The following is a 13,680-nucleotide window of genomic DNA, read 5'->3' on the forward strand; positions in this document are numbered from 1 at the left end:
CATGAGCGTTAAAATTGTTTCCATTGCCGGCATTGGTGATTCCAACCGATGTGCATCTTGTACGATATGATTGCAGACCTTGGTCTTGTTTTCGTTGTTATTAAAGGTGGTTTTTTTATTTATTTTTTTTGCACATAAATTTACAATGACATTGTCAAATCTCACAATGCCCAGCGATATTTCAGCAGCCGTCATGTTTATTTATATTGGATACTGTAGTTCCGGTCGGTGATGTATTAATACGCTAAGAAGTGTGTCTCGTGATGCATGGTCATTAAAGTCCCATGATCAACGACACAGCTTTCAAAGAGGCTATATAGTGACAATGCCATGCAAATGTAAACATACAGGCGTTGATGCCGAGCGTTGTCGTATTGCAGGTTTTATTTGGCAGAAACTCCCTCACTCTCTACAAACACCGACGTCAACGCCAACAAACATGGCCGCTAACATTTCTGCTACATACATGTAGTCTTTGTGGTTTGAAGTATTATATCGAGAACAATAGGAGCCTACATGGGGAAGCCAACACACATTCAACGTCATCATCAACAGATAATCGTTTAAAACAATACAAAAGCAAACGTTTTAAAATACGTAACAATCTAAAAATACAAACTGCAAAGAAAACAAACTGAAGGTAAAGAAAAAAAATACAACATGTACCGAGCCGGCATTTAAACAATTAACTCCTACCCAACCTGGCTATTAACTAGGCGATCAGGTCGGGTAAGCACCTGTCAACCTATTAATGATGTATAAGTATTTCAGGCGGAAACGCGCTAATGCTTGCAAATGGATTTATTTTAAACATTAAAATTGACAATACCTTTCTCCCTCCTAAAAATGTGTTGATGTCCGGTTATTAAATCCTGGTTTAGATGCAGCCAAAGTAAAGTACTTTAAGGACAGTTTAATTCAGATCTAATATTAAATACATTATAGTTATCCGCCAGATCTAAGTCTATATACCTTATAGTTATCCGCCAGATCTAATACTATATACCTTATAGTTATCCGCCAGATCTAATACTATTACCTTAAAGTTATCCGCCAGATCTAATATTATATACCTTATAGTTATCCGCCAGATCTAATACTATATACCTTATAGTTATCCGCCAGATCTTATACTATATACCTTATAGTTATCCGCTTTGTTGTATGTGATCTTAAATGGTGATCACAATAGCTATACACACGACACGCACTAAATAGTTAACTGACGTCGACTAAATCTTACACAGTAATTGATCCTGTCAAATGGACACTAAATGAGCAATTACAAATTCATAATTATATATGGTGTATGAACAAGAATTAGGGGTACTTGGTCCATGGTTGTGAACTAAAAACGAAAATACTAACACTATCTGTTTTTTTTCTAAACAGATCATATCCGGTACTGTTTAGCTCATTCCAAATCTAGATCGATCACACGCACACAATCGCATGAGATCTAAATTCATATTGACATCCATGCAGAACAGGTACCTATTCAACCGGGACGTGTCGTGCCATGTCGAATCAGACTGTTACAGTAAACACACACCACCAAACAATTGATCAGTCGCTGCAACACTCCACCGGTATTTCTCGGTTCGCTATCCTATGTGATTTCACGCAAAACAAAAAACCATCGCTCTGTTGTTTTCCATATGTAACCTTAAACAAGAGTCTTCCCACTGACCTAGCAATTTGTATTGTACGATTTACACACAGAACAGATATATGAATTGATTTTAAAACGATCCATTTATTACACATCTTGCGGATACGATGCCAGGAATGTTTGAAATAATAGAATTTATCTAACCTTATTGGACTCTATTATCTTACTGATCTGGAACGGTATTAAGTGTGAACATTTCATATCTTTTAAGAGACGCGGTTCAATATTGTATGCATGGTGTATGCGTAATACAAGTATGTTTTAAACATTGAGGACATGGATGAATTAAATGTATTCTGACATTCCTGAGGTAACACTTTCAGGCTTGCATTGCTTTCTTGTTCCTTTAGTTTGTTTCGACTTAGTACACAATTGCATGTGGATAGGAATCGTTTCAAAAGTGATAATACAAATATATTCGCCAAATCAAGTTAAATCGTATTAACCAGTAAGCTTGCTAACCATAGGTTTCTAACTGCCTTACTGCAACTGACGCTGCTAAGATACGGTATTTTAGCGTTCCTTAGTGACCAACTTTCCTGGATTTGAGTAGAGCAATCTTTCAGTAGCGAGGTGTACTCTCCCATAGATCATCTTTCAGCTCAGTTTGTCGGTAGTCATGTATCACGTTTTCATTGTAGTTATTTTGGCTCTATCTATTAGTTTATTGTATCAACATTATGGTTTGACTGATCTACAAACGTTATAAAACATATATTATGTATGTTGACAACTACAATTAAGTTCTAAACACGTACGTCAGTATTCACACGTAAATAAGGATATGATAGGCCCTGTTGTTCGCGAGCTAAACAAGTACGACAGTATTCACACGTAAATAAGGATATGATAGGGCCTGTTGTTCGCGAGCTAAACAAGTACCACAGTATTCACACGTAAATAAGGATATGATAGGGCCTGTTGTTCGCGAGCTAAACACGTACGACAGTATTCACACGTAAATAAGGATATGATAGGGCCTGTTGTTCGCGAGCTAAACACGTACGACAGTATTCACACGTAAATAAGGATATGATAGGGCCTGTTGTTCGCGAGCTAAACACGTACGACAGTATTCACACGTAAATAAGGATATGATAGGGCCTGTTGTTCGCGAGCTAAACACGTACGACAGTATTCACACGTAAATAAGGATATGATAGGGCCTGTTGTTCGCGAGCTAAACACGTACGACAGTATTCACACGTAAATAAGGATATGATAGGGCCTGTTGTTCGCGAGCTAAACACGTACGACAGTATTCACACGTAAATAAGGATATGATAGGGCCTGTTGTTCGCGAGCTAAACACGTACGACAGTATTCACACGTAAATAAGGATATGATAGGGCCTGTTGTTCGCGAGCTAAACACGTACGACAGTATTCACACGTAAATAAGGATATGATAGGGCCTGTTGTTCGCGAGCTAAACACGTACGACAGTATTCACACGTAAATAAGGATATGATAGGGCCTGTTGTTCGCGAGCTAAACACGTACGACAGTATTCACACGTAAATAAGGATATGATAGGGCCTGTTGTTCGCGAGCTAAACACGTACGACAGTATTCACACGTAAATAAGGATATGATAGGGCCTGTTGTTCGCGAGCTAAACACGTACGACAGTATTCACACGTAAATAAGGATATGATAGGGCCTGTTGTTCGCGAGCTAAACACGTACGACAGTATTCACACGTAAATAAGGATATGATAGGGCCTGTTGTTCGCGAGCTAAACACGTACGACAGTATTCACACGTAAATAAGGATATGATAGGGCCTGTTGTTCGCGAGCTAAACACGTACGACAGTATTCACACGTAAATAAGGATATGATAGGGCCTGTTGTTCGCGAGCTAAACACGTACGACAGTATTCACACGTAAATAAGGATATGATAGGGCCTGTTGTTCGCGAGCTAAACACGTACGACAGTATTCACACGTAAATAAGGATATGATAGGGCCTGTTGTTCGCGAGCTAAACACGTACGACAGTATTCACACGTAAATAAGGATATGATAGGGCCTGTTGTTCGCGAGCTAAACACGTACGACAGTATTCACACGTAAATAAGGATATGATAGGGCCTGTTGTTCGCGAGCTAAACACGTACGACAGTATTCACACGTAAATAAGGATATGATAGGGCCTGTTGTTCGCGAGCTAAACACGTACGACAGTATTCACACGTAAATAAGGATATGATAGGGCCTGTTGTTCGCGAGCTAAACACGTACGACAGTATTCACACGTAAATAAGGATATGATAGGGCCTGTTGTTCGCGAGCTAAACACGTACGACAGTATTCACACGTAAATAAGGATATGATAGGGCCTGTTGTTCGCGAGCTAAACACGTACGACAGTATTCACACGTAAATAAGGATATGATAGGGCCTGTTGTTCGCGAGCTAAACACGTACGACAGTATTCACACGTAAATAAGGATATGATAGGGCCTGTTGTTCGCGAGCTAAACACGTACGACAGTATTCACACGTAAATAAGGATATGATAGGGCCTGTTGTTCGCGAGCTAAACACGTACGACAGTATTCACACGTAAATAAGGATATGATAGGGCCTGTTGTTCGCGAGCTAAACACGTACGACAGTATTCACACGTAAATAAGGATATGATAGGGCCTGTTGTTCGCGAGCTAAACAGGTACGACAGTATTCACACGTAAATAAGGATATGATAGGACCTGTTGTTCGCGAGCTAAACACGTACGACAGTATTCACACGTAAACAAGGATATGATAGGGCCTGTTGTGCGCGAGCTAAACACGTACGACAGTATTCACACGTTAATAAGGATATGATAGGGCCTGTTGTTCGCGAGCTAAACACGTACGACAGTATTCACACGTAAATAAGGATATGATAGGGCCTGTTGTTCGCGAGCTCTGTTTTGACCTAGATGCTGGATGACACAATAGGGACAAAGCTCTATCCCTGGCTCATTTATATAGGAAAACATAAAATAGAAACGTTATATGAAATACATCTTTGCAAAACTAGTAATTATTTGAAATACAATAGTAGGTGTATAGAGAGTGCGTAAAAGTGAATGTATATATATAGTTATACTTACAGCGAAGAACGCATCTCATTCCTGTTCTGATTCCAATAGTTTGTATAGAATGATACAGTTACTGTGTAGGTTTCAGACAATTGGTAGCCTCACGATAAGTTCCGACATCAACTGTCACCGGTGAGGAAAGGTAGAACATGCCACTAACATACCACGTCGATGTCATCCCAACACTACACTAGAGAATGAACACCCAGGGACGCTGGCAATGCTGCGTGCCATCACTGGATCACTGAACCGTTCTCACACTTGTTACAGGTGAGTGATCACCAGGTATCAATAAATAAACACATCCGACTTCATGATCGGGTATGACTTGGCAGCTTCCTTAAGAGCGTGAAAAGCCAGCCAATCAGATGTCAGTCTCCCGTATAAGACCACGCCAAACCAGTGTCAGGTACACGTATCGAGAATCACTAAATTATCAAATAGCTTCATCAGTTCTATCGCCAAGACACGCCGAATATTCTCTTAACAAAAGCAAGCGCTCTCTACACGAAAATCTAGGGGACATATGATATGACAATATTTGCCTGATAGAGGAGTTTTCTAGGCCTGGTCATTGTAGTATCGAATGACGAGTATACGTCTATATTCCTTTCTAATGGTCGCGTTACATATAAACGAGGCAAACGCCATGCAATATTCATAACTGTATCGCTTCCTAACTTAATGTAATAGGCACAGGCTGCTGCTATCGGGTTTACCAAGGAGATGACTTATTTAAATATATTTGGCCATTTTCCATGTCGAGTAATACGAAAAACGGTAACAGTGAAAAGTCAAACATGGGTGTAACAGTGATGCAATTGTTAGTGTAGTATTTAGGTTGATAGTTTTACTTTATACAGTAGTCTAACATGGTAAGCATGTTATACGGTATGTTGATATTGGACGTGTTGATGAATTAATTAGAAAAGAAATGTGTTGCATATGTACATCAATTCGTTTTTCAGTACCTTGCTGCTTAGCTTATCAGGACTGGAAACAAAAACCTAGCCAAGTCCTTCGATTTCCCATTCAGATATATCGACGATGTCCTTTCTTTGAATAACTAGAAATGTACTGACCATATCGATTGTGTACCCCCTTGAAATTATTTTCTTTTAATAGAAAAGATTGTCACAGACTCTCCTACTTAAGCCGCTTACCTCTATCATTTTCTTACAACATAACCTAAAGGGACGGCTTAGTACTACGCTGGACGATAAGCGGGACAATGTTTGACTGTTCGATCGTTAACTTACCTTATTTGGAAAAAAAACAGAACTTTTTCATATATAAACATTATATTTTTGTATCTTATATTTGGTATATCTGTGCAGTTGTAGTAGTTAATCTGTGTGCGGCTTTATATAATGTATTAGCGTGTATCCATGATGATTTATAGTTAATTGCTATAGTACTGTGTAGCTATGACAGATGATATGTGTAGTAGTTAATCTGTGTGCGGCTTTATATAATGTATTAGCGTGTATCCATGATGATTTATAGTTAATTGCTATAGTAATGTATGGGTGTACTGTGTAGCTATGACAGATGATATGTGTAGTAGTTAATCTGTGTGCGGCTTTATATAATGTATTAGCGTGCATCCATGATGATTTATAGTTAATTGCTATAGTAATGTATGTGTGTACTTTGTGCCTATGATAGATGATATGTGTAGTAGTTAATCGGTGTGCGGCTTTATATAATGTATTAGCGTGCATCCATGATGATTTATAGTTAATTGCTATAGTAATGTATGTGTGTACTTTGTGCCTATGATAGATGATATGTGTAGTAGTTTAAATACATATATATCTAACAGCAATTGAATACGATCAAAAGGGAAAAAATAATAACAAATGTGAAAAAACGTAATTTGGTCTGATGTTCCAGATAGGTAAGCATTTTATATTTAAAAGAAGGTCATTTATAATTCATTTCAAACTCAATCAATTTTTGTCCTTAAAGTGACAGCCAGTGTCAACAAAACCAGAGGAAGCACTAATGAATATTATCATTAACGTCGATATACATGTCACACAGGAAAGTAGAATGTCTCCCGATGATACAATCATTGAGCCAATGCAAATAACAGATAGTTGTGTTTGACCTGCGTCTCACTATGTCATTCGTTTGTTCGTCAGCGTCCAATATAGATGAAGGAAATCGTGATATGTTGAGCAAGTTCTTGGATTTCAAATGGAATACTACCTGCAAACACCGTAGGTTGGTGAAAGGAGGAAGTTACTATAAAAAATTAAAAAAATTCCCGATCGGGAAATCAAATCACGACTATCATACAGCTTAGTAGTAGCATATGTACGATGAGGATGTTATAAACAAAAGAAGGAGGCAATTGGTTGATGTAGAAAAGTATACAGTGGAATTCAGTGGGGAATTCAAAAGGATTAATATAATAATAAAAGCCTTGGTTATTTAAAGAAAACACACAGTGGAAATATTTTAAAGTGAAACTGACTGACTTGGAAAGGTCTTTACTATTGTCTTAATAATCTCTTCGATAACTACCGGCTTATCTAAAAATATAAGAGTTAGCATGGCTATGCAAAAAGTCTACTACAACAGGTTGTCATCGAATTCAATCATTTTCACGAAATATGTCTCACCCCAAAAATATCCATAAATAAATCTTATTTGTATTCTCGTCCTAGAAAATACATTAAAATATACTAGCGGAAAAAAGAAACTGTGCATGCGGAGAATTGTTACAGAACATGTATTACCAACTGTATATACATGAAAATTCACACACATGACCGAGTATGACACATACACCCTATCCGTGTGTCGTTGACAGTTTTTCCCGTGCAGTTTGCTCTCTATAGGCGTTGATCAGTTTGCACGTTTTTCTCGTCAAGCCATCCAATTCGACAATGAAAGTTTATTTTTCAACTGTTGAGTCACTCTGTTGAGACCAGTGAACAGTAAAAACAGCATTATAACGTTTTAATTTGTGATAAATGCTATGCCGAGGCTCAATGAAAATGACCGCCTTTCGGATTATTGGTATGCTTCAAGCTGGTATGGGCCAAGCCGTTGTCATCGTGTGGGACGTCCACGTGTGAGGTAACGTCAACAGGGCAACCATATTCGGCTTGTCCATTTGAGAAATCGCTTCCAAACGGCAAGTTTGACTTCACGGACAATCTCTGTGGTACAACGACGTTCTTTCGGCGGAGGCAGCGTTATGATTTGGGGCGGCATCCCAGCCAACAGGAGAACGCCTCTGGTGGTTGTTAACGGGAATTTGAACGCGCTACGTTACCGTAACGAGATCCTCCGGACCCACGTCGTTCCATTCGTGCAAGGGCAGCAACGGCACTTTACGCTACAGCAGGACAACGCCAGGCCACACACAGCTCGTGCCGCTATGGACTTTCTGGCCTAACAGAACGTTGACGTGTTGCCCTAGTCTGCTGTATCCCCCGATCTGTCGCCCATTGAACACGTTTGGGATGAAATGAAGCGCAGATTACGGGCATTACCTAATCACCCGGTGACGTTGGCTGATTTGGCTGCAGCGTTGGTACAGATCTGGAATGCCATCCCACAAGCATTCTTGAAAAGTCTGATAGGCTCCATGCGTCGACGTTGCCAGGCTTGCATTCAGGCAAACGGTGGACATACGAGGTAATAACTTTGTGAACTCAGTATTGACGCCTGCAGTGTTTACGTCATTCCTGAGCGGAACCTATTGATTCTATAACGTGGAAAATGAAATGCAACTGTTAATAAATAACAAATGAATTGTCCCTGAAAACCTTGCTGTTCTACGTCATACACATTTATTTGTATAACACATTTAAGGCATGCACTGTTTCTTTTTTTCCGCTAGTATATATCGTTCCTTATCCATTACCCCTATCTAACTAAATACCCGGTAAGATTTTAACTACTATTTACCGGGAATGTTTTCGCTACGGTTTAATTTTCTCTACTTTTGCCCTCCTTCATGAAGGTAAAATTCTCATTACAGCAAAAAAAAAAAAAAAAAAAAAAAGGTAACCAACATAATATGCATAGTAGTTTGATGTACAGGGCTAAGTCAATATTAGGTGAAAACATTTGCCGGTACACAGTTTATATTTTATCATCTATATATCATCTATATAATATTTTATACCTCTACTGAGTGTTTACTATACAAAAAAACACAACGATAAAATCTGCTATTTCCCTTAAATCACTTAAATATCTCAATCTGAGAGCTACTCCCTCCCCAAATTAGGACTACTCCCTGCAAAAAAAACAACCTACTCCCTGCCAGAAAGAGAACTACTCCCTCATGAAAATTTGTAGGTGGAGCTTATGAGATTTAAACCAATGCAAACATTGGTAGGTGGAGCTTATAAGATTTCAACCAATCTTCTTCTTCTTCTTCTTCCACATAATTGCCTCCTTCGTCTTATCGAAGATTATGCAATATCTATGATACACAATGCGCAGATGAACACACAATTGAAAAGTTTAGATTGTAAAAGTTAAAAAATAAAAACACTGATGTAGTGTTAGACGTTTAAAGTTGGTTGATTTGACCCACCAGCCTTCAGCCTAGTGAGTTCGGGGTCTGTTAGAAGTTTAAACTTTTTTAGTTCCAATTCGTTGAGAGTTTTCTTAAAGGTTTCCAAGATTGTCGAATTCGTAGTTTTATGGTTCATTGTATTCCTCCGCGCAAAAACTTATTTATTTTCGTTTGTCACAGGCGATCGTTGATCATTGAGCTTAGAAGTCATTTGGAAAACATGGTGTTTAGTTGAATTTTTCGAATGGAACATTCTATTTGTTTACTTTTGTCACAGGCGATCGTTGACGATTGAGCTAAGAAGACATTTGGAAAACATAGTGTTTGGTTGAATATTTTGAATGGAACAATATATAAAGTAATAGTATATAGATGATAAATAGTTTATCATACAGTAATTTCAGTGTTTGTCATTCGAACAATTTGTTCATCGCTCGCATGCAGATATATTTTTGAATGCATCTGCTGTGAAAATAAAATGTGATAATTTATAAATCCCTTGTCTTATAAGCATTCCGTCCCTCGGATACCCTGGTAAAATACATATGTTAAGTATCCTGTCCCTCGTCTTAAAAAAACACCAGGTAAGGTTTTATAAAAGCATTTTGTCCCTCGGAAAAGTTGGACGTTAACTGGAATACGTCATTATGTACCCGTGTTTGATGCTGCTGCACTGATCCTTTATCTGGCCGTAATCTCCATCCATCTTGGTACGGGGAATTGAACTGTCAGTCCTCAGATTAAAGGATGCAGCAAATGTGATTTTGAAGAATTTCAATTAGAGCGATGTTGTTTTCCTCAGTCATCTTTGTCTACAAGCACAGTAAATTACAGGTTATCTGAGGACACTCTCGTACACAGAAACACGATGAAAGGCATTGGATCTCTTGATCAGGTAGAGCGACTGTACAGCACAGGTAAAGTCGGTACCCGTTAATTAAAAAATACATGTGTTTCAATTAGTATCACCATTATAGAAAGAACTCCGCCAGAAAGACAAATAAAAGTTGTGGAGGCTTCTGAACACTTCCAGTCGTTAAGCAGAATCAATACTCAGAGCTCATTTCCATTTAAACCTGCAAAACACATCATTTAACCATTTAACCTGAGTTTTCGCCTGTGTTATTTAATGTTGACGACGAAGTACAACTCACAATCTACTTTTATTTTCCAATTGTATTGAACTTAGTCATCGGTATAATTGTTCTCTCCAGCCGATCCTCCGAACAATTTGCACCACGAGTGTAATGCACTTCTCAGCTGCTGGTGTTAAATATTTACAACCAGGTTGGTAATCGTTGATCAGATTAAACAACAACAATGTGTTTGTAATTCTAAATTACTAATGTTAAAAACAAACCAAACGCTTAACTCCAACTACCCTCACTGATCTTAAAATCACAGGGCAATAACGGTTTTATTTCAGAGTAGAACAATCAGGCGATGCTCGCTGACGACAAGGCGCTCATTCCTAACACACCATTTATTTCCGAATGGGTGTATTCGGGAAATGTGTGGAATTAACTCAAGGCATATTGTTGAATTAAACCCGTGTCGGTATAACCGTGAGAAAATTCGTATAAGTGATTTAAGACAGCCAGTCTGAGGTTTTGACAATCTTTTTTGCACTATTTTTTACTTTTGAAAATCACGGCAGCAGAAAGTAAGGATACAGTGGTGACGGTAAAAAGTAAGGATACAGTGGTGACGGTAAAATTTAAGCAAGACTAATGATAGTAACAGTCACATATAGGTTGAGGAGATTGCGACATGATTAAATAAAGGCAGGACTAGTAAAAGTTCAGGACTTCTCGGCAATGAACATGGCATGTCATAGCTAGATCGGAAAACAATTATGTGTTTTAATCGGAAAACATAAACTTGGCAGCATGATCATCTGATTAATAGAAACGCAGAAGAATGTCAAAAACATAAATGTTCAAAATCGCATTGTCTTGTGTTAGTACATATGGCACAGACACTTGTGTCAGTGATAACACATTCACATTTTCTTCACATTTCTTCCGTCACGAACCTCTCAAGTGAATTCCCGTTTTGGCATAAGACATGCTAAATTTGGCAGGTTACATCTTTTGTCATTTTCTATCTGATTCTAGTTACATACAACTGCTGTATCTGGCAGCTAAACGTAGGGCAGACTACATACGAATGTCCCCGTAACAGTCAAGCACCCGACACGAATTAACTATAATCGAGTCTTTTCGATATCATTATATTCCGAACATCCCACACCGATTAAGATTGTCATAATGGTACTGCCACATCGACACCCTTCATCATGGGAGATTTCAAATAAGGTGTAACACGCCAGCGTGCTATCGATAAGTGAGTATAATAGCGTACTAATTTGAATGAAGGCGCATCCCAGTCGGGACAACGTTTGTCTCTCTACAACGTCAGCTTTATAATGCAATATGATCGAAATGACGACAAAGAAATGCTGGGTCTGTAAGCTCTCAAAAGACGCCGAGGGACTCGTTATCTTAGACATCAGTTATACATACACTGTATCTGTCGGACGATGCACTGCAGTCATGGTACCCATATGGGGATCTATGTTATATCCGAACCTGATACGATCATAGGCGTTTACGATAGCAAGCTAAAGGGACGTACTTACCACATGTAGCACGAACCGAAGCCTATTGTTTTGCCTCTAAGTTCAAGGTATTTCTTTTACCGTTTATAACTGGACTTCTGATCTTATGTTCGTGTATAGTATAAGTGATAGTAGGTAATCAATAAAAAGTACTCTACAGCTTAGCAAGCTCTGGAGAATTTAAGAGTAGATGCCGTCACGCCAATATAACCACAATACATATCCTTAAAAGGAAACGAAGATATGTCTTGTATAATATTTACTTAATTTGTAACATATATACATAAAATAATTGTGATATATAAATATATGCATGTAGGAGTACACACTAACTTATCATACGTTTTAGTAGCAGTTAAACTTAAAGTATTAGTATATTTATACACGTGTTATATTCATAAATTGGTAAGTATCGTGAAGGATTTGAAACGAATGAACGATATGAAGTAAGTTTGGGTAAAAAGTACCATTCACTTAATGATATAATAACTGTCACATTTTCGATATTTTTGTTTAAAGGGTTTCTACAGAAATATTTTGTATTGAACATTTGAAAAGGAAACAAATAGAATGCCAGGTGGGAACTCAGGACATGTATATAGGAAGCACGATAGTCCAGTGATAGGACGCCGGGCTCGTGACCGAAGAGTGGCAGTTTCGAGTCACGTCATGGCACTGCGTTGTATCTTTGAACAAGACAGTTTAGTCCGCTTGTTCCAGTCAACTCAGCTGTAAATGAGTACGTAGTTGGACAGTGCTAGAAGTGTTGAATACAGGTTGTGATCGCAGAAATTGGCAGCATCGGCTTTATGATACTAAGAGAGTTGAAAACGATAACCACGAATACTAATTTGTGAACCGCTTTTAGACAGCCTACGAACTAGGTTGTGACAAAGCGGTAAATAAGAACCTCCAATTATTATTATATACTACCAATTTTACACAAACCCAATGCTGCCAACATAGCATAATTATAAATGCGTAACATGAAATGAGAGTCAAACTAACATTGCCCGCAAGACCCGCAGGCAAACCGAGCATTCGGAGACGAATACTTTGACAAAGGATGTCAAGCCAGATACACTAGTTTTGATTGTTTCAACTTTTGTATATGAGGGAAAATACTCATAGTAGAAAATAAACATCTCGATGTTAGAAGGATAAGACATTCACAACAACAAAAATAAAACCCTTAGTATGCCAGCAAACACATGGGATAACATGAACTTAATATGGCATCTGATCTAATCCAAGGAACATTAATACCGCTGACTGACACAATCATAGATAGGAAATAACAAAGATTTTATTTGAGTAATGTGTAGAAAATAAATAATGATAAAGATAAGTAGAAGTGACGGTAGGTCCAGATAAGTCCACCTTTGCTGATGCTCATGTTACACCAACACCATAGACATGACACACTATAATACCTGTATCAGTTGACACACAAATACTACTACACCTAAGTTATGACGGTGTGTGCATGTGGCTCATGGAGATAACAGAAAAATGTAGTGATGGTAGTGATAAACAAACATGCTATATATATAATAATTTGTGAGGGGATATTATGTTACGTATCAACACAGAGATTTCTTGTAGAAAGGGTATATAGATATTTGAGCTTTATATATATAAAGGTATTTAAACATGAATTATTTGGTATAATGCATATGTACAAACCTTTAGGTGTGCATACATTTCTTTACTTTCGACACATCAAAACCATAGTCATGTATTAGATG

At 38.1% G+C, this 13,680-nt stretch overlaps 1 protein-coding gene across 2 annotated transcripts in view; it reads right to left on the reverse strand.

Annotated features, from left to right (window-relative positions):
- Positions 1-13,680, reverse strand: part of LOC110463337 — a 129,139-nt gene that overhangs the window by 36,093 nt on the left and 79,366 nt on the right. The window contains exon 1 of one of the 2 annotated variants that reach the window (XM_021517843.1): positions 4,779-5,396. The exons of the other annotated variant lie outside the window; for it this stretch is intronic. The gene's annotated coding sequence lies outside the window, so the exon portion shown is untranslated. Of the gene's footprint in view, positions 1-4,778; positions 5,397-13,680 lie in introns of those variants that run through there. 2 annotated transcript variants of the gene reach the window in all.

This window comes from Mizuhopecten yessoensis, unplaced genomic scaffold (genome assembly GCF_002113885.1).
Source record: "Mizuhopecten yessoensis strain PY_sf001 unplaced genomic scaffold, ASM211388v2 scaffold10889, whole genome shotgun sequence".
In the NCBI taxonomy this organism is placed as follows: domain Eukaryota; kingdom Metazoa; phylum Mollusca; class Bivalvia; order Pectinida; family Pectinidae; genus Mizuhopecten; species Mizuhopecten yessoensis.